This window comes from Tupaia chinensis, unplaced genomic scaffold (assembly GCF_000334495.1).
Source record: "Tupaia chinensis unplaced genomic scaffold, TupChi_1.0 Scaffold138757_1, whole genome shotgun sequence".
Classification (NCBI taxonomy): domain Eukaryota; kingdom Metazoa; phylum Chordata; class Mammalia; order Scandentia; family Tupaiidae; genus Tupaia; species Tupaia belangeri.
Window position 1 is genome coordinate 485,375 of NW_006198649.1, and position 4,528 is coordinate 489,902.

Below are 4,528 nucleotides of genomic sequence, written 5' to 3' on the forward strand. Positions count from 1 at the left end.
GAAATATTTGATAATTATGTAAGGTTTTTCCATGCTCAAAAATAATTTGATTTTACACCCTTGTGTTAAGGAAAAAAAAATACAGAAAAAATTTAGGTTAAAAATTTTATTGGGTCCAGCAGATGGCATGGCAGTTACATCACTGGACTTGTACATGACTGACCGCTGTTAGTGTCCAGGGCCCAGTAGCTTGAAACTCACACCACATCCATGTGCATTTGTCCCCCAGATCCCAGGAGGAGAGTGGAGGAGACAGGATTGAGGCATGGCCTTGAGGCATGGCATCCTTCCTGGAGGTGATTTCTAGCTTTCTGTCTCCCCAGTGAGTTCATGAGCCTTCTAGCAAAATTTTTTTTTTGGAGAGGTTTTCGCTATAGGGCGCGTGCACTCGCCAGACAGACAGAGAGAGACATAGAGACAGAAAGCGAGAAATCACCCCACAGAGGGGATGGTCGTGCCGCAATCCCTTCTCCTCCATTCTCCTCTCCGGATCTTGGGCACGCACGCACATACGCCCGACGTGAGTTTTAAGCCATCGGGTCTGGGACGTGAACCGCAGTTGACTATGTGGGAGTCCAGCGACATAGCCATTACGCTAACTGCTGGTTCCCCTAGCAAAAATTTTTCAAAAAAATTTTATTTATTTATTTTAACCACAATAGGTAATATATGAAGTTAATAATAAAATATTCTTTAATTTAGTCTGACAGAATCTTATTGATTTTAAGTTATGTATGAGGAATTTGTCTCTTTTGAGTTACAGAATATCTCAGTTTGTCTAAAGATTTGTTCAGCCAAAATCCTCCTGTATACTTTGTTTTAAACAAAATGAAAATTTTGTTCTAATGAAGTTTTGATTTAATATATTTTAAAAAAAATCTGAAAGTTAACTTGGAACATAGTTTCTTCAGAATTCAGATAGTTAGTACTTTTTAGTAATATATAGTTCACAGAAATAATCACCTCTTAATTATTATTTTGAAAGAAGGTAGAAAATGTTATAATCACATTTATTACTTTTTCTAAATCTTTTGTGAGATTTTAATTTTTTTACGGATAGTTTGTCCTAAAATGTTACAATAAAAAACACTGTACTGGTTGCTAGTGTGGTTAATGTGTATAATAACTCATCATGCCATTAAAGATAACAGCTGATACTAATAAAACAAATTATGCATATGAATTAAGGATATTCTATTTCATTAAAGAAAATATTTTGAGGGGCTGGCAGGTGGTACGGTGGTTAAGAACACTGGACTGTCACATGGCCAAACATGCTTTGAGTCCTGTATCTGATGGCTTGTTCTCATCCTCACCTCTTGCTTGCTCTGTCCCTCTCTGATCAAATTAAAAATAAATAAAGTTAAATAAAATTATTCTTAAAAAAAAAAAGAAAAAGAAAACATTTTGAAGCCAGCTGGTGGCATGGTGGCTTAAATAGCTGGATCTTTTAGGGCTACGTGGATCAAGTTCTGGACTCAGCAGCTTTAAATACACACTAGGGCAGCATGTGTGCATGCCTAAAATCCCAAAAGGAGAAATGGAGGAGCAAGAATTATTACATGACTATCCCTCCTTAGGGGATACTTACTCTCTCTCTCTATATATATATATTTCCAGAGAGAATACATGCAAATATAAAAAAATAGAAACTATTTTTAATGATTGCATTAATAATGAAATAATATATATCATATAATCATTGTTTTAAAAAACTATTTGTGTACATCAGTATTTGTATCTGAAGAGAGAGAAGGTATATGTAATGTGTGTATATATATTTAATTATGTACCTTAATTTTACTTATTTAAAGGGTGCAAATGGCTCTGAGTTGTTTTTTAACTCTGAGAGTTTTTCCTCCTAACACCAATCAATTCTAACTCCAACTGAATTTTCTCCATTGTAATCCAATTCTGACACTAACTACCCAGTTAGATCAGACACCACAGATTTAAGGGCTCAGTTCCACAAGACTGTCTTCACCAGTAGGCATCACTTGCAAATCCTGGACTACCCATACTTCTGAACAATCAGCTACCAATTAGGGCTTCACAGAACCCTCTACTCAGTTTTAATAATTTGTCAGAATAATTCACAGAACTCAGAGAGACACTTTACTTATGTTCACTAATTTATTACAAAGAATACAAATAAATGACTAGATGAAAAGTCACCTAAGTGAGGTCCAGAAGGCTTCCAGTAGATTGAACTTCTGCCTCTGTGAAGTTTAGTTGTGTTTCCTTCACAAATACGCTGGCCAACTTATACGTTCTCTGACTTCTACCATTTAGGGATTTCTCTGGATGATCCATTGCATAGGTCTGATTGACTAAATCAATACCCTTTGGTGATTAGCAAATTCTCTAGTGCCATTTCTCTCCTTGGAGTTTAAGAGCAGAGGTGAGTTTCAAGCTTCTAATCAGGCTTAGGGTTAGTCTTTCTAACATCAGTGCCCATATTAAAGCTCAACAGGGGCTCAGAGTAACAAAAGCACCTGATCGAAACCAAAGAATCCTTATTTCTTTAATAGCTTGGGAAATTCCAAAGTTTTTGAAGTTCTGTGACAGGAACTGGAAACAAAGACCAAATCACTTTCAATGATACCACATTCCCTATATTGTTCTCTTAAAATTATGAGACACACTGGGGCCAGCAGGTAGTACTATAGTTAAGGTACTAGATTCCACATGGCTAACAGTGGCTTGAAAAATCATCTGCCAAAGTGTGCCCAAAGTCCTGGGAGGAGAATGGAGAAGAAGGGATTGTAACATGGCCATCACCACTGGGGAGCAATTTCTCACCTTCCCTCTCTCTCTCTCTCCTTCTGGCAAGCACATACACCTTATAGGCTGTATAGCAAAAAAATTATAGTTTAACATCTCCTGAACTCATTCCAGGAGGCCAACTTTAATGAACAGTAAGTTCTAACAAAATGCATACAAGAGGGTGTAATGCAGGGTGATTTTTTTTAAAACAGAACAGAAAATGATCCAGAGAGTGATGGATTCTCATTTTTTATTTCCTATAGAGAAGATAAACATTACTTCTTCTGGAATGTAATATCCTGGCTTCATTGCTTTTGTTCAAAATGCATCACTTTACTTTCCTCACAAGGTAGATACACATTATAAACATGACAGTCGCATGATTTCTTTGGTAAGAGATTTCCTGGAAATTCCACCTGAAGGAGTCCTGAGGTTTCAAATATTAAAGCTTTTTCCACAGCCACAAGATCCTTTGATGTCTGGGTTATTGAACACAAACTAATTGGATGATTTGTTTTCAACATAGTCCACTTCTGTTCCTAAAACTGCTAGCAGTGCTTCCCTTTTGATGAACACTCAGATTCCATCTTGAACAACTTCTTCATCAGAATCTCCCTTTGTCTTTGTGTATTCAAAAATATAAAAAAGGCCATTACAGTCCCTGGTCCTGACACCAACTTTCACACCTATATGCTCAGGTTTATCTTTAAGAAGTCATTTCATCTTGTTTACTGCTTAAAGTGTCAGCAAGAGGGCAACTTGGGTGGGTTACAACTTCCTCTTGCTCCCAGCTCAGACAGTGATCCAGACTACAAAGCCAACATCTTTACCATCTGGCATCTGGAACCTTGGGCCAGAGCTCAGACACCGCAACCTCTCTCCATGGACACTGTCAGCGCACTGATGAAAACTCTAACTTCTTTTTTTTTTGGAGAGGTTTTTGCTATAGGGTGCATGTGCTCGCCAGAAAGAGAGAGACAGAGAGACAGAAAGTGAGAAATCACCCCTCAGGGGGATGGCCACACGGCAATCCCTTCTCCTCTTGGGATCTTGGGCACACACACACATGTGCCCGGCGTGAGTTTAAGCTGCTGGGTTCAGGACTTAAAAGGCAGTTGACTACATGGGAGTCCAGCGCCATAGCCATTACGCTAACTGCTGGTCCCCAAAACTATAACTTTGATTTTTTCTTTTTTAGAGGTTTTTGCTACAGGGCGCGTGTGCTCGCCAGACAGACAGAGACAGAGACAGAAAGCAGGAAATCACCCCCCAGGGGGGGTGGCCACGCCACAATCCCTTCTCTTCCATTCTCCTCTTGGGATCTTGGGCACGCACACACACGCGCCCGGCGTGAGTTTAAGCCACCGGGTCCGGGACTCGAACCGCGGTCGACTACATGGGAGTCCAGCGACATAGCCATTACGCTAACTGCTGGTCCCAACTATAACTTCTTAAAGACAAAGAATAATTTAGCTTATGAATTCTGCTACTTGTCAAAAAGTTAACTTTTTTACAAGATATCTATACAGTAAATGTTAAGTTCACAGGTATGTATTTGCTTCAATGAATGCCTGTGAAGTAAACTCTTTTTTTTTTTTCCCAATTTATTTATTTGCATTCATTCACTGTACATCATTACAGCATACAAAATGAGATTTTCCATCTAGAGTACACTGTATATTGTCTCAATCAAGCACATCAACAAATATGTTATTCTTAGCAAATGATCTCCCATTTCTTGTTTTCTGTATGTTTTGCTTTT

General features: G+C 38.5%; 1 pseudogene; it reads right to left on the reverse strand.

The window, feature by feature from the left end:
- Window positions 1-3,201: 3,201 nt before the first annotated feature.
- Window positions 3,202-3,606, reverse strand: LOC102492508 (iron-sulfur cluster assembly 1 homolog, mitochondrial pseudogene; annotated as a pseudogene).
- Between the last annotated feature and the right edge of the window lie 922 nt (window positions 3,607-4,528).